General features: G+C 37.7%; 1 long non-coding RNA gene across 1 annotated transcript; it reads left to right on the top strand.

The window, feature by feature from the left end:
* Positions 1–13241: 13241 nt before the first annotated feature.
* Positions 13242–17047, top strand: LOC130154091 (uncharacterized). Its single transcript, XR_008823605.1, has 3 exons — positions 13242–13307; positions 16195–16412; positions 16681–17047. It is a non-coding gene; the product is annotated as an uncharacterized LOC130154091 (long non-coding RNA).
* The last annotated feature ends 4896 nt before the right edge of the window (positions 17048–21943 follow it).

Here is a 21943-nt window from a genome sequence, read left to right as displayed (position 1 = left end):
AGGAGTTGGGTATACATTTTCATAACAAGACATCTGATGAGGCTGATAAATAAAACTTCCCACGGGAACAGAATACTGGAAATACCACCCTTATAATAGAAAAATATAACTAATTAAAAAAAGAGCAAGTGAAGGTACACTTAATTATAGAAACCAGTGTTTACAACCTTTAGGCTACTGGAATTACATTTGCAAAATAGAATTGTGAAAAGGTGACTTTCCCACAGCTAATATATGCCAGTGCACAAACTGCTTTTCAATGTCACGCTCTTTACCTAGAGAATTATTTTGCAGTATATACAGGTATTATCAAATAAAATAATTGGAAATAAAGCTGGTCAGGAAATTTTTATTAATTGTTCTTCAAAAAACATTAATTTTTATTACCATTAATACTGATTTTTTGGCAGAGAAGTCTTGATTGATTTCTTTGCCCCACAAAATTTTCCTGAAGTGTCTATTTCTATGTAATTTTTCACAAACAAAATTAACCCGCTTTTTCATTACTTTTTTGTATCAGAAGAATTGTCATTTTAAAAGTTTTAGGCTAATAATTGTGAGCTTTGCTTGCTGATTTTGCTCTATTAATTTTCAGAACTGAAATATATGACAGATTATTTTTACCATTCCTTCAGATTGTATTTTTACTTGGGAAGAGTATTATAGCTATTATAATGAAGCATCTCACCTGTGCTGAAAATGAGGAAAGAAGTTTATTTAACAGAACAGGACACAATACAACTTAACTTCATCTGATGTCGTGTATGAGAAAACACCCATTATCGACAATGAGTCAACAATGAGTTCAGCTATAAATTGAGTTAGCTGCTGCCTCTGCACATCTCAGAGAAATAAGCATAATACTCTGTGCAGTCTTTAAATGGGCTTTCTTAAACACACAGTAAATCTGCATCATTCGTATTGCATATGCTACTCATATTATACTCCACAGTTCTTACCAAAGGATATCCAAGATCACGGGATAACACTGCTTTGGCGTCAATGCAAAATCACTGGGGCTTGGTATTCCAGAGCTGAATGCTTCATTGTGCCACTATCACTCTGTTTGGTTCATTGCCCAGATTGTACACAAATTTCACCTGAGATTAACAGGATTCCACAATGCAAGAGCTCTGCCTGTATGCAGACTAACGAAAAGCAACATGAAAACAGTAACTACATACCAGGAGCAACAGCTGATGGGCCATCTGGTCTTTTATCAGGCTAACCTGTACAGGTTAAATGGGTTACTCATATCATAGAGTAACTGTCTCCAGCATAGAATAATGAAGTTATTCAGGCTGGAAGGAGCTTAGAGTTGTTGTGTAGGCCAACCTCCTGCTCAAAACAGGGTCAACAGAAAAATAATTGTACCCTGCAAATATATGTCTTAAAAGATATACAAATATAGTAAGATCCCCTGTTAACTGTCGCCCTTGTAAGTTCTGTAGAACTTGATATCTTTAATATTAAAAGACAATAAGTAAAACTAACAGCATCAGTAGGCAGGTCTTCCACACAAAATGATATTCTGCTTGGTAGTATAGTATGAAACCTGTTTCTTTGAGCTTATGTACTGATTTCTCAGCAGGAAGACAAGAAGCAGAGGTATGTTTATTTGAACAGCTGAAAACAGAGCAAACCATTTATGACAGGAAGACTGTGACCTACAAGAATCTTCCTTATTAGCAGCTGTTTTTAAAAGCTGTATAAATCTGAAACTCTATCACATATAACAAAGAACTAGGAATTTCTTAGTAAAGCAAAAGATCTAAACTCTCTAGCTGATGTCTCAAACAGAAATTAAAAAAATTATAAAAATGGGGTTTTTTCTTTTGTGTCTACATGTCTTGTTCTTAGAGACAGCAATCCCTGCCAAAACAATAAGATTTTGTTAGTCTTCTTCACATCTTTCAGCTGGGTACCAAGGTCAGAACAAATAATAAGCTAGGAAGAGGTAAATTGCATGCAGTCTACAGTTCATGGCGCACAGGTAGTGCCTACCCTCACATTTTGAATTCTGGGTCACAAGAAAGTAGTGCTGAAGCACATGTGCATGTTCAGGCTGCATTGTAAAGAAAAAGTGGTGTGAGGAAAAGAAAGAAAAAAAAAAGAATTTGAAAAATTCTTCAGTGGAGAATCAATTGCAAATGTAAGGAAAAGCATTTCTGACTTGAAAACAAGAGGAAAGGGTCCTCGTTTTATTGACAGAAAACGGGACAGAGTTAATGACAGTATCTCATAAACTCCAGTAATGAATTTGCATCATATTTGGGTTAAAAAATATGTGTCACATTTTAAATATAAAACACCATGATGATCATAAGCAAGCATTATATAGATTCGTTCAAGTGTGGGAAAAAGAAAAGTGTGGGAAAACACAAATGGGAGGGGTAATGAAACTTGTGCTGACCTTTGTAAAAAGTTCCCAAGAGTAAATACAAAGCAAATTGTAGCTCACATTGTGGCAAGTTTTTATGATGCCCTACATTTGATTTGTGAACTCAATAACAACAGTAGAAAACAGTGAGGAAATAATCCTTCTTTAATTCTTCAGTAATTCTAAGACAAAACCCACTTAAGTGTAAGCTATTTTTTTCACCCATACAATGCCCAAGAGATTTTTTCTTCTGTTCTTTTTTTCCCCCTCTTTTTTCCTTTTTTGGATGAGATTTTCAACAGAATATCAAAGTAAACTAAACAAAGCTGAAAGGAAAAAGCTGTGTTCCTTCTCAGGAGCAAAAAATGGGCTTCCATTATGCTGTTCCTCACAAGTGATGCACAGTCTTCTGACTATATGCTTTTATATGTGTTAACAGTGTTTAAAAATTATTCTTCCTGACTTTGCATTTATTAAAGTAATATTTTTCAAAGTATATGTACTGTTACCTGGAAATAATTTCTTTCCTAAAAATACTGCATTTTTTTGCATTCTATTAGTGTAATTCTAAGAAAACTCACGTAATAAAAGTTCTCAGACACTGGAAACATTAAGGCATAAAACAAAAAAGCCACTGCCACAGCCCTGCAAAGCCACTCAGCTGTGTACAGAGATCTTTCAGGAGCATTGCTGATGTTTTAAAAATCTTGAATTGCTGCCAGACTGCAAAATATGAAAGTAGTTTATTACTGCGAGGTGAGGTTTTCTAAAGGTCCAACTCTCATAATGCTTACAGGCAGTTAATACAGACAACACAATAGAAGCACAGAACGTGGCTAATGTAGATAGGAGTGGAAAAGTTTTTCTAAGAATTAGGGGCATATAAAAAATACTTCAAAGAGAAATGACTAAGTTCTTCCCAGAATTATAACAAGGAGATTTAGATTTCCCCACAGACAGAAACAGGATTTCTGCATTATCTTTGTTGCATCATAATGATTCCCTAATGCTTGAAACAAAGTCTTTGCCATCATTTACCATTTGAGACAGCAGTTTTCTTCTCTGAACCTGGAGAATAAACCTTTCCACACCTTTTCTTCACCAAATGTGAAAGACATCACCTCCACAGTCACATCATCCTATTCCATTATGAGAAATGGAAGCTTAGTCATTTTCATATCACTGTCTGTGCTTTTTCCCCAAGAGTTTTCAAGAATGCACTTCTCCTCCTAGATCTGCATATTTAGAAGTGAATGAATGAGCCAAGGATGTACAGAATCCTCTAACCTGTCAGTTTCTTCAGAGATTATCCAGGAAAAAAAACAAATGGACCTAGAGTTCTATTGTTACTTTTTCCAAAATCTGTTCACAGTGAGGATTCCGAAATAGGGCACTGTTATTTGCCACTCTACCACAAAAAAAGAGGATAGCCATTATACAGGATGCTGGCATAAACAGGTGCACAAAACATCATTCTTTCATTTACTTTAGCCTGGTTAGCTCATACTTGGATTCACCTTGTAATGATTCCCTAAAGAAATGCAGTTTCTATCAGAGATTTCCACCCAACTTCTATTCTGTGAATCTCACTGCTTAACAGTATGACCATGCCCAAGAACGCTTTTTACATCCTAATTTTTACAATTATGTATTTGCCATTGAAGTACAAAATAAAAAGCAGTATGGAATAATTGTTTTCTTACTAACTGCTCATTGTTTTGACCTAAGCTTTTCAACTATTTTATAGTCTATTATTTAAAAACAGTACAATCCAACAATAAGTCCACAATGGGAAGGGCTGCTTTTATTCTGAAAAACCCCAAAACAGCCACCAAAGCACGCTCTCCTAGTTAAAGCTGACATCAGCTTGTACAAATTACAAAGAACTCCACCGCCCTCTTGTGATAAACGATCAGAAAACAAGCACAGTGTCACGGGATGAAGCAGCTTCCATCGAAATAAAATTCCTTTAGAAAGATAGTGAGACTGGAATGAAATAACTTAGATGGAATTATTTTTTTCTGCATTCTTCCCAACATCAGAACAGATATCATATGAAGAAAAGCAACACAGTACACTGAGCGTATTCTGTTTCTGCTTGCTCTCTAGGTAATAGTTGTTTGGCTTCCTGTAGTCATGATTCTATCATAACTTACACAGAGAGGTAGCCATCAGATAAAATTGCACAAGATAAAAACAAAAAGCGTTTACCAGTCAGTATGAATTCCTACCACTTCTGTCACTTAAGGACTGTTTCTATGCCTACTATCCCTCCAAACAGAGGATACCCAAAAAAGCTCCAGTGGCTTTATATCATCTAGGAATTTTTCCATGCCACAAAAATCCTCAGGTATAACCCAAGTGATTCATGGATATAAAAAGCAATTTCAGTATAACTCCTTGTGCTGGTGTTGCACAATAAACATAGCTTTCAGGACCACTATAATATCAGCAACTTCTCTTTAATCAGAGCACTTTTAGCTTAAATTCTTCACAAACATGGTTTGCAGAAGGGCAAGTGACTAAAATGGAGGAACATATGTGGCAAAATGCCCATTAAAATTTGAGCTGGTCTGACATATCTCTCTCTGTATCTGCATCTATCTACACACATACATGAAACTACTCACAGACCTTGTATCTCAGAAATCTCATTTCAACAGTGAACAGAATACCATCTTATACTACACCAGCTTACTGACTCTACAAATGGCTAAATTCAGTGCCTATGTAATATCGGTGTATTGGGAAACCACCAGCATCAATTTTCACTGCTGTTAATAGAAATTCTTCATAGACCTATGGAAGGTATGAGAAAGCTAATTACTTTCAGAACTCAAGCAGGATGCCAAGCACAGGGTAAATTATCATGGTTCAAAAGGATTAGATTGACTCTTCCTTCCTATACAATATAATTTCTAACCCAGGATTTTATCCACAGGTAGATAAAATACATTGTAGATATTCTCAGTATGCAATCTCTATACAATGTAAATTCATCCAGTTTATTGTTCATTCCTTCCCTCTTGTTGCTTGGTTTTGAAAACCAGCACAGTAGCACACAATTGCCTGTCCAAATTATAGCCTACTTCTCACCCCTTGACATTTAGCTCTCAGTCGAGGGGAGCTGTTGTCTGGTAGCATCTCCCCTCAGCTCCCTAGCAATCTGACTTTATCTCTTGGTAGGTGTCCCTTCCTTCAGCTGATTATGCTAGCAGCAGACTCACCCTTGTCTCAGCAAGTGTCATGATTCTAGAAAAAGTCCTGGAAGTGGTTTCTTTCTGCTCTGGAAGTGGTTTCTTTCTGCTATGCAGACTGAAAAAGTATTTGGGGTCCAGAACATGATCATAGTTCAGAGCTCTGATGGGCTGACAACTCTGTACAGACATACTGGTCCAAGCTAACAAGCCTCCTATTGAGCATAACTACGAAAGAGCCTATTGTTTCCAACATGCACAGCAACATTTGAAGTGCTTGTGCAAACCACTTTCTGAAAATTTTCAAGATACAAATGCTCTGAACTACCCCCTGATGCGCTGATGGTATTGCAAAGTTTTCATTCTAAACCTTCATAGAGATAAGTCCATTGAGACACAAAAGCTCTCTTAGTTGTTTCCCAAATAGTTAGGAAAGTGCATTGTCATCAGATGTGTTTGAAAACCTTTTTGTTCTTCAGAGCATCTCCAGTACCTCCAGTCTGCATATATAGTTCAGAGTTGTTTCACTGGAGGCTACAGACATCTGTACTAAGCAATACAAAGCTTTGAACAGAATTGCTAAGAATCAGTCTAGATTATCAGAACTTGACATGTTTAATGCCATTTCTATGAACTGCAGATAGACAAAGATCAAAAGGTTCAAAGTAATTAAGATGATCAATTGTACATTCAAACAGCTTGCCTACTCAGACCTTATCTGAACCAAATTACTGGATCTCAACAGTTCAACTCAAATTAGTCCACTGACTATCTTTGTTCAAAAGGTTGAGTGTTCAAAGCAATTCAATAATTACAGAAGAAAAATAATACCAGTCATATGTCCTGTAGAACCACAAGCACACATCCTCCAAGTATATCTTCTTTGGGTGGGCTATTGTCTCCAAATGAGCAGTTTAGATGTTCACTGAATAAAAGATCCCACTTAGCCTCAGCTCTTCTTTTTCTAGTTTCACCACATGTCTAATTTTGGACATTTCCTCACTGACTCCTTTTATCTTTTACTCTATTGGTGAGCGTAGGTTTTTCAGCATTTGGATTTTAGTTAACAAGAAGGGAGGCTGAGTATGACTTACAAATTGCTGTAGTGATGAATATCCAGTTCGAAATCATGGAAAGGTATATTGTTTTTAGCCAAGCTTAAAGCAGATGTAGAATGGTATGGCCATACTGTTAGCTAAAACCATAACTCTCATTTAATTTTTCATTCAACATCCTATCTTCCATTCTGTTGCCTGCCCTTGCTCCTACCTTTAGCCATGCTTGACACTACATATCTACTCATCCTGCCTACACAGGCACGAGCTCTGCCATGTCATGTGGTCACACATCTCTTTTCCAGCTGGTAGATAATATTTTACTGTTAACGATCCACTTCCTCTCCCTTTTCTATCACCCCAGCAAAATCCCAACAAACTTTTCTGATGTATTGTAAAAACAGACATTTACACATCCACAAATTAAGTCTGCAGTAATGATACAGACTATAATATAAAACCACGTTCAAGCACTTTCACTCATGAGTAAAACAGAAGAGACTGACAGGACCATAGTAGGATGATGAGCAGAGGCTAGCTGTTTATACCTACAGTAGCACCTCTATAATGGAGCAGCAACAGCTACTTGCCATGATGGCCTGTTTCTCATAGGTCATGACCGAAAGCTCAAGTAACTATTATTGCTACTGTTACTCTCTACCTCAGGGCAGTGACCTAAAATAGTTTAACACCAGTAGTCTTTAGGGACAACCTCTGACTCCAGGTGGTGCCATCCCTTGGGTTAGGTGAAGAGTTTGACCGTGGTCTCTGAGCTTCAGTTGCTGTGAATGTACCGTTTCTTGCTCTTGGCGTCCCCTGCTAGACTTACAGGTGGACTAGGAACTCAGAAGGTTAGGTCTGAGTCCTATTTACTCATCTATCATATCTCTTCACAAGACATTCATATCAGCTTACTGCTTCCATCCACAGAGCAATCCACAGTGGCAGGACACTGGCACTGGATGCTGGATCTATACCTCTGGAAGTCTAAATCCCAACTACTGTTTTCACATTTAAAGTAATCTAACAAGCTCAGCACAGGAAGCAATTTTAAGGCCTTTCTGAAAGTATATTAAGCTCTTGGCATAGCCATTGAAAGTGTGAAAACAAAGACATAGCAGGTAGAGAGTTGGGACAAATTGCAGTAAGACAGTTCACTGATGCAGTGCTGGCAGTGCTGCACACACTGGCACTGTCACTAGAACAAAGACGCCATTCCTCACTTCCCTAAAGGTGTGGGCAAGTAGTGGGCTTAACTCTATTTCTGTAGTCCTCGATTCCCACAAACATCTGTATGTGTTGTTTATGGTGTGGCCTAGAACTTCCAGGTAGTAGCAGCACTTCTTAGTAGAGCTTCAACTGGTCCTTAGAGACAGGAGTTGGAACTCAGTGTGCTTGACCTGATTTGTTCTGTGCTGAGCAAAAGCCAGAGAATAGGAACTCATATAATATATTGGGAAGACTTTCCTGAAGCAGTAAACAATGTACCGGAAGCAGAAGACAAGCTGCAAACAGTTCCAAATTTAGCACTAATGAACATGGTTCCAAACTACTAGCTATCAGTGCTAAAAACCTAGAGCTCCTGTTAAGCCAATTTTGCATTCCAAAATTACAGAGAAGTGGAAAACCTACTTTTACCAATGCTAAGATGTCATGACCCACAGCATTTCATTACATGAACTCACTAATATATTGTACATCATTTTGATCTCATTATCAACATACTGTATGTTTAAATGAGGGAATTTAGAACAAATATAAGGCAATTCACATTCTGTTTGTTAATTGGCAGTGTGAAACTGTATCTGTTCAGACGAACTTCATCTTCAATTCATTATCGCGTAATCCCACTGCAGCTTTACTTTTTATGGAGTAAGTAACTACTCTTTTAACATTATGGAGCCCCATGTCAGATGATACCACCTGTAAAAGGTTTGAAATGGATACCTGTACTTAGGCTATAGTAATATTAAACTGATCAACAATAGATAACAGTAGATAACCACCCTTCCCCGATACTGAAACATACAAAGCATATAGAATAGCCCTATTGGTTTATAGTATTATTAGCTATATACTACCTTAGCAGAGCTCCATCAGCTTTTAACTAACCTGACGCTCTTCCTGTATTTGTACTTTGTTGAACACAAGCAGGCTCAGAGCTTCCTGTGTGATGGTGATAACATATGTCTGACTTTGTTGCTGGCAGCTGGAGTGAAGGGGAAGACAATGCCCTTTGACCTGTGAAAAGCAGTATAAAGCTTATCAGATCCTCTCCAGATATCACCGAAGGAAATGGGCTGGAAGAGTTGGCCCCACATAGGAAATATATATAAAAAAACTGTCAGTACTAATCTTTTTTTAATGTCATTAAAAACACACTTTTGCAAATCTGAGTCCCTGCTAGACAATGTCATTTGTAAAAACTGAACTGAAGCAAAAGTGGAGAGGAAGAATTATATACCACACATTAAACTTAGGTTCATATCACTTGACATGACTCAGTAGTATTAAGACTGCTTCACTTTATGGTGCCAAAATAAATTTTTCTTAGTGATTATTCCTCTGTTCCACTTCTGAAGTAGACCTTTAAAGGTCACGTATTGTATAAAACATTATACACAACTTTGCCCACTAAACAGTTCATTTGGGGGTTTTGTTTATCTGCAAGGCCTTCTAGGTGAACTGGGGTAAAGTAAGATCATGGACCAGCTCCCACAAAAACCCCATACCTAATGAAAAACATATTGGTAAGTTATCATTAAGATAACATCCTTACTGCCCTGCCAGATACTGTAAGCACCATATTAAGCATTTAACAAAGATCATGCTATTAAAAATTGCTAAAACACCTATCTGATTTACCTTGCACTACATAGTTACAAAACCAGTTAAACAACATCAACACATCAGTTGAAAAAAGAAAAAAATACTACTTGGACTTTTTTTTTCATATAATCATTGAAAAAACCAAAACCTAAACGGAACAATGACAATGAACACAAGATTGAAAAGGTTATGAGCAGAGATTCAGGAAACCAAATTCTTCCTTTGATATGCTCAATTTGTGGCTATGACAACACCAGTTAAAAAGTCATTTTTCAGCATGTCCACTGACATAACAGGGAACATTACCAGCCATTTCAACTGGAGATGGATGCAAGGAGAAAAAAAAAAAAAAAATGTAATCCATCAACTTTACATTAGGTAACTGAGAGAAAAAAAAACCAAAACAAATCTGCAGTTGCCTTACCTGGCAAGCAACTGTAGCACTCAAAAATCTTTTCAAGGAAAATAGTTTAATTTGTTGGGGTTTTTCATTGCCCCTGTACCAGCATTAATACACAGTCGCATATAATAAAGTTTCGTGTTTCACACTCAGAACCCTAGTCCTCTTAAACAAAAGTATATTAAGAATGTATCATTTATCCTAAATCATTTAGGAGTCAGGAAATCACACTGGAGATGATGCTGATGGCATCAATATAAGAATAAGTAAATATTATTTCCATATTATTTTAAAATATATTTTAAAATAACATCCATGCAAGATTATTGACAAGACTGAACACGCAATGTTCCACCGCAGATCTGCCCCAGTTTATCAATGCTGTGCTCCGTTCCAGGTATCTGTCAGAACCTAAGCGTCATACTTCTGGTAGTGAGAAAGAGGCAAAGTAGGTTTCTCTGATCTGGGGTCTTTGTTGCATTTTCTTATATTTACAGCTTCTGAAATTACATGGGAAGAATACGGCTAGCTGATGTGTGCCAGAGTTTGTTACCTGTATGGCTTTACTCAGAAAGTACTGTTCAGTTCCAGGAGCTCACAGAAGTTTGTGTTCTATTGAACAAATTCAAATCCCAAACTTATGATCTAAACAGACAAGGCAGGGAAAAGGAGAAAGGAAACATTCCAGATAGAAAACTGAGGCACTTAGCAATTTTGCTCAAGGTCACTCAGGAAGTCTACAAAAGAAGCAGGATGATTAGTCTCTCCTCAGTCCTGGTCTATCGTTAAGCCACAAAGTCTTCCTACCTTTTAAGCCTTTCAATACTTTGGTTTTTTACCACTAAGCTAGTATCTCTGACAGGAGGTATATCTTCTATTTTCGTGATTACCAGGATATTGCAGAAATTTAGTAATTCTTTTTGATTTCCAAAATTTTTGATCCTATGCATCAGTCAATATTTAATATTGTGTATCTGTCTTCTACTTACTCATATTGTGTTCAATAAAGTTTAATACCGAGAGATTATGCAAAAAACATGTGCATAGACCAGTATATAAACTAGCAAGATAAAAAGTCACCTTCCTGCTCTCTGGCGCAATCAATCTTGATTTACAACAGCACAATTTCAACAAGAGAGGGGCAGAGTTCCCTTTCCTGTATGATTTCATGTAGCTTAAATTCTGGAAATCAGACACTTGCCAAGTAGATAGAAAACAGAGAATTGATCTTCCACAGAGGTGGGAACTGAAATTTTCTTCAACTTTCCACTTCAAAATTAAATTCAGAACTGGGCTGTAGCAGTATTCAGAACTGCATCCCATAAGGGTGAAATAACCCACCATTATCTGGACACTTCCTGGTAACAGTTTAGATAGATGGATAATACCACCTATCTGTACCTCTTGCAGTCAACAAAACTTAGGAGTTCAAGAAGCTGTTATGCACTGACATTAAAGATGAAGCTCTCATTGCCTTAAAATACAATAAAATAAATCAAGAGGCACATGCCGTCCCAAAGAACGGTAGAAAAAAAAGGCACTGTTACACAAAAGTTATTTCTAAAGACCATTAATACAGCTGGATCTTGCCACATTGTGTGAGGGTTCTTGTACTAGGAATATGCTATTCAAGCTGCTAGGCATGCTGGCAAAGATATGTATCAGGTGATCTGCTTTGATGGTGAAGAAAACAGTGTCATTTTGCATTCAGTAACATTTCAAGAGGATGAGGGTTAAGAACGCTTGTACTCTGAGGCTAGTAAGCCAGACAGAACAAAAGGTGAATCAATACCAGACAAGCTCTAGAACAGGAATACTTCAAAAGCCAATTAATTTGTAAGAGAAAAATTACACATCTTGTGTCATGTTGTGGTACAGTTTGTGGCTGTAAATAGGAACTGTCTATCACATGTTATACATAATAAACAAATAGAACAACATGCCCCATGTGCTCAGTGAAAGGACTCCCTGTGCCACAACTTGGGAAAATTGTGTGTCCAAAATATATACCATGTAGCTGTTAATCTGTAACATTAACTGCAACAGTTTCTTTTCTGAAGCTCTTTCTCTGAAGATGTTCAGCAAAATCTGAAACTTCGTCCCTTATGTATGTTCATAATCCTATCCTTCAGAAGTACAGCAACGCACATGGATTGCTAGGTATCTTTCTCAAACCTAGCATTGATAATTGCAGAAATCACAAGACCGTGGATTGGTCTTAGCTACTCTTAAAATTCCTCTTCGGTCAGAGCAGATACGTTTCTGTATGGCTGTTAACGTTATGACATCAAAAAGCGAAATGTATTTTTTTACTAAAACATCATTCATGAGAGTTGGCACAGTGGTGAAGAGAAAGAAAAGGACATGAACAAGCTGGCCCAGGAGATTTTGTAGAAAGTCTGTGATACCTAGCTAAAAATTGTACTCCAAGGACTTTGCTTAAGAATGTTGCACCAGGGGACACTGCCTATTGATCCTCGTCCAGCTCCCTACCCTTTAGCCTCAGACAGCTGGCAGGTGCCCTTAGAAATTTGTTGAAAGAATAAACTCTGAGGATTGACACATCACTTTAAGAAAAAAGTTAAAACCAGCCACTTGAGTCCTTCCAGTTCTACTTGTCTACTTGAGTCGACTCAAGTCACACTTGTGGCCAGCTTACCTACTTGCTGTGTCATATGACTATCAAGTCCCTGTGTACTTAGTGCCTTCCACAGCAGACAGTTCTTTCTGCCCCAGGCCCTAGGGTCCCCAGCTGTTTCTTTTGTGAACCTAGCACTCAAAACCAACTTTCTCTCTAACCTTGTTCTCACCTCTGCACTGATCTGAGTCAGCGTCCCGCAGCTAGATCAGTTTTTCTCTGACACTCCTGGTCTGCCGTGGTGGGTGGCATCCATTTTGCGGTGGCGCGGTGCCAGGCCCCAGGCTCCTGCTGCCTTCCCATAACCTCAGCTCAACTCCTCCGCCATCCCTGGGGGCCCCTCTGCTGACTCTTCCTGCCTTTCTGGGAGCTCTGTCACTTCCCAGCAGGGCTTAGTCACTTCTGTAATAAAAAAGCATCTCAGAGAAGGTAGCACAGGACAAGAAAAGACTTTCTTACGCCTTTGAAAAAGGTAAATGGGAGTTAGAGCCCCCATCACCACGTTATATCTGCTTATATGCCAGTAAAAACTATACAAATTACTCTGATATTATCAAAGGACTAGTAACGATTAATTGTTTGAAGAATCGGGACAACTTTTAACGTAAAGGTGAAACAAACGCATGTTTAGTCTATAGGGAGTGCAACAGTCCCCCCTAGCGACCGCGACACAAAATGGAGGCCGGCCCGCCCTCCTGGTACGTGCTTCCCGCCCTGTTCTGCTTTACGGAACGCACACGTCAAACCACGGGTATTACAAGCGCACTAAAAAGAACCGACGGGTGCCGAGGAAAGAGAGCAAAACCGGGTGAGGCGGCGGCCCTTCACTTTCTGAAAAGATCCCGCCGATAACGGAAAGCACAAGCTCGCACCACACACCGAGGGCGGTCGCGGCTTTAAGAGACCACGGCTGCCACACGCCGCAGGCAGCCGGGGGAGCAAGGGCGAGGCCCGCAGGTGCCCGGGCTGGGCACGACGACCGCCGCAGGGACCGCCTCAGGCAGCGGCGCCGCTGAGGGGAGCGGCGGCCCGCGGAGGCCGGCAGCCCGCCGGGTGGGCGCTGAGGAGCCCCTGGTAACGGTGGCCAAGCGCTGCCACGGGGACCGGCGGGCGAGGCGGGAGCGGGCGTTGGCGGGAGCGGGCCGGGGCGCTGAGCAGCGCGGCCTGGCAGCGCGGCGCCACCGCCCACCTGCACGGAGCTGCTCGGGTTCAGCACGGAAGAGGCGGAGAGGGGCGGGAGGTATGTTTCTGTCGGGGCAAAGATAAAGCTGGTGTTAAAACCAGCCGGGCCAGATCCGTGTCAGACTCGCGAAGATAGCGACGCGGCTCCCGCCAACAGCCCGCGCAGGCCGCGCGGCACCTGCCCCCACGGGTCCCGCCGACGCTCCTGCTGGCCCAGTCTTCGCCCCGTTCCCCCTCGCCCGCAGAACTGGCCCTGCACTGGGGCAGGCTGAACCAAACCCCACTTCATCAACATAAAGTTACTAGAGTTTGGGCTAGGCTATTTTTTTTGCAGTCTAATAGAGTGGAAGGAAGTGAGCCAAAGGTAATCGTGGAGTGGGACTATGCCCTTGATTTAAATTAATTTCATTGAATTGCTTTAAATGCATTAAACCAATTTTACTACAGCAAGATTACTCAGTTCTCTCATCACGCAATGTAAGAACGGGTAAAACTGTTATAAGGCTGCTCCATTTAAATTGTCAAGTTAAACAACTACCTTTAAATTGATATTTTTACGTATCAGGTATTTTGATTACAAATATAGGGCACTACTGAAAAAGCATTGATGACCAAGAGATCATAAATGCAAGTACAAGCCTCTCTGTTATGGCTTGCACGTAGAGCTTAGGCACCTCAAATGCACAAAGCACGTCCTCGCAAGTTTTCATAAAATTTCTTTACAGATCACTATCTTGTTCCTCCTCCCCTTCTTCCACTTGAAAAAAAGTTTAGTACTCCCAGTCATTTTCCAATTTGTTTCATTTTTTCTGATACAGAAGACCTTGTGTTTTATCACTGACGACAACTGCAGTTTCAAGAAAAAAATAATATGCAGGAAAAGCAACAATTTAAAATACATACAGCAAAAGCTACTGGTTTATAAAAGCATCTTGTATTGAAATTAATCTAGTGCTCTTAAGGTAGTGGGTAGCCACTTACAAATTCACTGCTTCATTTAAGAAAATTAGCTATAGAACTACAATTCATCTTTTATCAGTTTTGTGTAAGCAAGTCCTTCAGCATAAACTAATACAGCTGCAATGACTTTCCTAGTTTAGGGTGATGTTTTTACTTTCACATCATGTAAACTTCAGTATTTCATGAATGCTGCAGATGTCATGGAGACTCGCCCTCAAAGCTATGGGTATCTGAAGTAAGCGAGCTGTGCAAAATGGAATCCTTTACTTATTTGACATTTGTGGCTTTCTGTCACCAAAACCACAAAGTTTACTAGTCCAGTGGGCATAATCTTTATAGCCAGGTTAGCTTTCTGGCATGAGTCAGGCTACTATGATCCAGATTCTCAACTGGCTTGTTAGATTTCATTTCCTAGAACCTTAGGAACTCAAACAACACAGAGAATAAACATCCCACAAAATAATTAGTCTAGAGGTCTTTTCCCAAGTAGTAACAAATGAGCTAAACACAAACAAACCCTAAAGAATAACCACCACTCAAGAAGTCACTTATTAAAAAAGTTACATACAAACCCAAACATAGTCAGTTGCACGTAGTCAGAACCTAGCTTGTATTTTTCTATCTGAACTAGATTTCAGAACATTTTACTTTTGGAAGTTCTGTATAGGCAAAATAAGTTCAGCAGAAACCAGCAAGTTGGCTTTCATCTTCACTCATCACTAGAATTTGTAACTAGTTTCTGGCTACAGAATATAGTGATGTGTGGTACTATAACTGTTCCCCGTCCGAGTTTCAGAGAACAGACTTATTTGCCAAAGCTGACTGTTATAGCAGAGAAATTTCCTACCTTGCATCATCTTCTCCTTGTGAAAATAGGAAGCTTCAAGGAAGGCCCTTCAGTGTTTTACTAAAGCACTAGCATTTACGAGATTAGCCTCCTGAATCTTGAATGAGAAGCAAAACACATTCAATTCACAAGCGTCGTGAATTATATTACAGAAATTTTTACTTCTTTATTCCATGTTTCAAATGATGGTCTAGGGCGTAATTATTTGGGGTTTGAAAAGCATTTTTAATGTTTGTTTTTAACAGAGGTGACTAGAGAGAAAAACACTATGCTGTTTATCTTTCCAAGAAACAGTATTTCTAGAAAATCCTCCATAGTTGTTCATTCCCAGTACTTAGAAGCAAAAACTTTTTTACTCTGACAAACCTATTTACAAAGGCCTCTTAGGATTAAATGCTGCTTTCATCAATACATTTAATGAACCAAATTTAACTTACTGAATAATTACTGAAAACTTCACAGTTTAGAAACATTTTTGATTTAATTTTCCCTTGGACACTATTTTAGGTAAGAACTTGCATAAGTAATATTGTTAACAGTTTCTGTGCAAGTTATTAAAAAGAGTTTATTATTTTTTGGGCTGAAATGTACTGCAAATATTTGTTAGAGAGTACTTACTGCATTTCATAAATGGCAAATTATTACAAGTGAGGTAAGTGTGGAGTTCTGCCAAAATGCTTTTAATTTTTCTGTTTACTTTTGCTAGATGCTTTTTAAGTTGGGTCTTCTGGAAAGAAATGGGAGGATAGGCTCCAGCGATTGCATCAAGAATGAACACAACCTCGAGGAAACTCTTCTCACAAACACTATACCGGGAGAATGATAGATGCATTGATCAGAAAGAAACTGATGAAGAGGATGTTTGCCCCACTTGTTGGGAGAAGTTATTAAAGAAAATGCTTCTCATCACTTCCTGCAGATTAAGTACACAATTTGTTCTTTGTCTTGCTACATTTTTAATGATAGAATAAATGTTACAAGATCTGCTAATATAGCTAGCTTCTATATGCAAGGAAAAATACCTAACAAGTGTTATAGGCCTTTTCCAATCCGGAAAAATTCAGCAGTCCTACAAGTTGAAGTGTGGGTGGAGGGGAATGAAGAAAAGAAAAGGGAAGACTACTTAGCATTGCTATGTGATTTTTCTTATATGCTTCTGGAGATTAAAGAAATTGGTATTCTGTTTTGGTAGATACAGCCATGGTAACAACGTTCACATAACATGTATGAAAACTTGGCCTGACCACCAAGACCAACTGGAGAATGACTGTAGTGAAATACCCACTTTGAGAAGAAAAATTTGCACCTCTGAGGATCATTGCAGAAGAATTCAGAAACTCTAAGTAACATGTGACTGCAACAAACAAGACTTGATAGGCACCTTGGAATCCCTCCTAGTAACTGTAGAGTGTTTCCAATGTTATGTGCTACAAGTATTTTTAAGCAAGTATTTTGACAGTGATACGCCTTTGAGTATATCTTACAGCTTGTTGCCTATTTCTCTGCCTTTATTGTAAGTAACTGTTTTCACCTACAGACTAGACAATATGTGCTTTGTAAACAAATAAAAACCCATGGAAAACAAAGCAAAGGGTTTTTTTTATTTTTAAACTTGCTTTTAGCGCGACACATCTCCAAACAGTTCTGTAGTAGGTATTTGGGATTGTCCTTTTCCAAATAAATTTAACTACTACTTTATCATAACATGTTAACTGCTTGTTACCCTAGCTCCTTATTCTGTTGATGTGGGTTTGGTTTTCCTTTTAGGTGTACTCTGTGTGTTGAGTATCACCTATGACATGAACGTTTCACTGGCTTTTGCCATTCTCCAAATTTTATTTTTAGAGATTTTGCTTAAGATGTTTAATTGTATTTGCTACATCAAAACGTTAGGAAACAGATTTGTTGAATTGTTCTCAGCCTCTCTTATCATCATTTAAAAGAGTGTTTATCATCTCCAAGTTCAATTTGTCTCAATTACTTTTGCACATTACAGAAAAGAAATAAGAAATGGGGAGCTCTTCAACAGTGTTCAGAATTATTAGCCCAAGAAAGAACATTTAAAAGCTTTAACTCAGGAAATAATGCTGAAAAAGAGACATTATATCTTCAGGAGAAGGAAGATACTTACTTTTTTCCATGCTACCTATCATGACAAACATAAAATATTCTTTTAACAGTTTCTTTAACAGTATCTGTAGAAAGGGCAAAAAAAAGATTTTAAAGCACATACAGTAATTAATACTGCTAATGAAGCAACAAGTAATCTTAACATAGTTAAAATTAAATATACCTAGAAAACTAAATAATTCTCTCCATGTCGTTTAGAAATACATAGCAAAATTACTGAAAAAATATTTTAGATTTTCATAGTGAAACTATTCCGTGGCTAACAGTGTTTTTAAGAATGTTATTTTTTCACTTATATATATTTGATACAACAAATTATCAGAACCTAACTGACAGCTTTATTGCACAAAAATGGGAGATGATACGCAGAGAAACAAACTGTTGGCTACTGCAGCAAAGAAACGCATCCGATTGATGAATATGTCATATACAATCCTCTGACTTGGAAGGATATGCCAGCCAAACATTGAAACTACCCAACAGGCTCTCATGCAAATCTTAGCAAACCTGCAAAGCAAGTGGAACCAGTGGATCTACCTATCTGGAAATGTATTATTTCTCAGGGAAATATAATCTGAAAATTCTCAGAGTCGCTCCAGAAAACTTTCTAGCAAAGATGTGCCAAAGTCCCAGAAGGATTTAAGATTTTTTTAGCAACCTCCATTTAGGAGAATCTGATAAGAACAGCAGTAGAAATCAAAGTGATTTTTCCAGGCATATTAATGATTACACTCTAAGCTCTTTTGAAACAGCCTTCCTTGCAAAGTCCCGTACCATTAAAAAGGATGACATTCATAATGCTTTGAGACGCCAGCACCAGTTTGACTGTGGCAATACAAAGTAGCTATTTTCAAAAGAGATAGCTGTAATAATTCCACAACTCTAAGATATCCGAGGAAGTTGAATTTTGAAATCAATTTGTTCACAGGAAGCCATTCCTCAAAAACGGACAGTATGTGGGAAACGTCAGCCATCAATGGAGGCTCATAACAAGACCACCACCTAAACATAATAATCTGAACATTAAAACAAGAAAAATACATTTATTATTGGAAGGAATTACACTGCATACCAGTTCATGGTTGTCTTGTTTTAGATAACATTCTTAGTTTAATACTCCACATCCAGTTTTCTTAGAGACCAAGAAACAGTAAGTGACTAATAAAGTGTCATGAACTGCAAGTACTGTAAAAATTAACTCAGTGCTGCTCAATGCTGTGAGAAATGCTCATATATTAAATCTTCTCAAATAAATGGAGCAACTGATTTGGCTGGTGTAGATGTAATTTCAGAAAATAGCCACATACATGTAAAATTATCACTATTTCTTATTTGCAAGTTTTAAACCTTCAGTCAAGTAAATTACTCAAATGTAAAATGTAGAAAGCTTTTATATCCCTGAAAGACCAGTTAGGTAATGGTTCTTATTCAGAGGTATAATAAATCCAGACTCATTTCAACATTACCGCTGAAAACAATGGAGTCAGATATCCCATTTTCAAATGCGCAATAGTAAAAGTAAGATGGAAACCCACCTATTTATAGCATCAGGTACATTCTGTAAGATCTGATATGGTTTCCTGGTAGTTAATACTCAAAAGAGAAGCTAAGCCTCCAAGGAGTATACAGGAACCACCCACTTGGCCATTTTCAATCATGTACAGATGGAAAAACCAAAGAATTCCTCGAGTCTAACAATTATTCCCTAAATGGTAATATAATAAAATTTAAATTTTAGTAATTTTGGTTTTAAGGTTGACATTACCAATAATCTGGAATGAAGATTTAAACCTCAATACCTGCAACAAATGTAAAGCCTGACTGAATGAGAAATGCTTTTATTTCAACCCAGTTGCCAGCTGTTGATTAAACAGAACAAAGAGACATATATAAGAACCTGCCATTTTTAAGTTTTAGTCTAAGAATCTAAGAAAAACAGGAAATTCTTGTAGCTTAGTCAGATTTACAACTTGATTTTTTCAATTTTTTTTTAAATAGAAATCAAAATTTGATAGCACATTTTACAACTTATTTAGAACAAAAAACCCAGTATCACCTAGTCACATGTACTTTAATTCTTATTTAAATAAGTAATCTGTATAGTTTGGATTTTGCATTTTCTATGATGACACAGAACAAGTTAAACTACAGTCAATTTCGACATAAATATCTGTATTTACAGATTAGCCAATGACTAAGATGTAAGTGGAGTATGCCAGAAAATACTGTTCTCTTTTGTTCAATTGGAAATAAAATTCCTGTGATTTCTTCAGCACCCTGCAGTAATTTCACTCCATCTATTTTGAAGTATCTAATGGATTTGCAATGGTTAAAAAAACCCAATTACTTCTCAGGATGGCTGAAAATACAAAAAAAAAAAGCTGTGAAAGTAAAAAGAAAACCAATAGTTTATTAGAAGACTGTAGTTTCTCAGAGCATTAAAGGAGTGATCACACAACTCATGCAAGTGCCCCCCATGGTAGGAAAACCTTTGCAATGTGCTTGCCTGCAGTCTTGCAGGCTTTCTGAACAATGGTGAAAACACTGAAATGTGGCTTTTGTGAAGCTTAGAAAAAAAAAATGCTTGAGAAATACTACTGTCAGACACAACTAAGAATAGGACATTACACCCTGCAGTTTAGCTTAAGATCTTCTATCTCACAATATTGTCTTCTTCCACCCGTAATTAAGTACTTTGAGCTTATTTATAGCTGGAATTGATGCCTCTATCTCATGCACTGTGCAGACATACAGAAACAATATTTTATTTGTTCTTGGAGCCACAAAAAGTCTCTAAATGAAAGAATGGAAAATAGAGAGATTAGACATAAGAACAAAACCTGAGAAAATATTCTTCTCTGGGTTCTTCTTACCAATTGCAAAAAAATCAATTTACACAAGGAATAATCTTAGCTGCACTAACCAAGAAACAGGAAACTGATTTAATGTGGCTGCAGAAGTCTTTCTTCAGCAGAAATGGAACAGAGAATGTGACAATTAGGACTGGTAAACTTAAGGATAACAACTTTCTTTTGTCATCGGAATTATGGTGATGGAAGCAATACACAATTTTAGTAACATTTAGCAAAAAAAGTTTAAGTGAGAAGGGTATGTTCCTAAAAAAGTATGACTTCAAAGACATTAGAAAAGGCACTGATGACTTTTTAAAATCTTTATTATATTGCATAAGCTATAACATTTTACAAATCTTAGTTATAATTTCAGCAACAGATACACTGATACTGTAGTAAATACAGAGATGAAACACCACCTCCGAAAAAAGTAGAAAAAAAAAAAAAAAAGGTAGAAATACTTAAAACCGGGATGCAGAATATCAAGAATGTTTTACATGAACAATATCCATACTAGAGTGTTTTTGAAAATGATTGCCAAGGTAATGAACTGTTTGTGAAATATAAGGCTCCAACGTGCAAGGCGGTGAGCACAGTCAGTGCCATCAGTTCACCTACCTTTCAGCATCTCAGAGCCAGGCTTCTTATGAATTCCATGCTCTAACAAGCACTGAAAAGAGACTTTCTACACAGTAAGAGGTTGTAACTACTGCTCTAACATGGACTGAAGTGCAACAAGTGCTTCAAAGGAACTGAATCAGTTACCTGGGGAATAAAGTACCAGTACATTTTGGGGAGGGGGAATATAGGAACGTTCACTAGGTCTTAAAGAGACTGGAAAAAAAAAATAATTTTGTAAAATAATTTTCAAGCTGAGAGTGCCGATAATGACATTGTTGGGTTTTTTTAAGACTGGCAGGGGAAAACTACCTGAAGCTTTTTTTTTTTTTTTTGGTAATCAGAACACTGCTTTTAAAAGAAAATGAAGCTCAGATTAAAGTAATTTAAACCACCTTTCATATCAATTCATTAACACAAAGGCAGCTGCCTACTCTTAGAAATGTGGCACAAATTAGTGCAAACTACTATAAAAGAATGCTTATTTTTAACTCTGTAGGCATATTACTGTGTTTTTATAATTCCACTGAATTAAAAAAAATTAAAGAGGAAAAGCTTGGGTTATATAAACAATACAAGTTAGGCTCCAAATTGAGGTAAAAATTGTTTCTAGAAAGTAAGAATTAAATACCTATCTCCATACGTTCCTTGCCATAGATGCAGAAAGTGTTAGCAGCTGAAAAAAAGGATTTTTATCATTATAATAGTTTTATATACAAACACATAGAAATTTCATTTTTGAAGTTTAAATGCCCATCAGATTCATACCTGTAAATCCAGTGGCTTCAAGACACTCTTGATTTATGAAGCTGAATCAGGTCCCATATGTGCATTTTTAAAAGATACTACTGTTCA

Source organism: Falco biarmicus, chromosome 8 (genome assembly GCF_023638135.1).
Source record: "Falco biarmicus isolate bFalBia1 chromosome 8, bFalBia1.pri, whole genome shotgun sequence".
Lineage (NCBI taxonomy): Eukaryota > Metazoa > Chordata > Aves > Falconiformes > Falconidae > Falco > Falco biarmicus.
The sequence above is the reverse complement of the archived record's forward strand: the minus strand, read 5'-3'. Positions and strand labels throughout refer to the sequence as shown.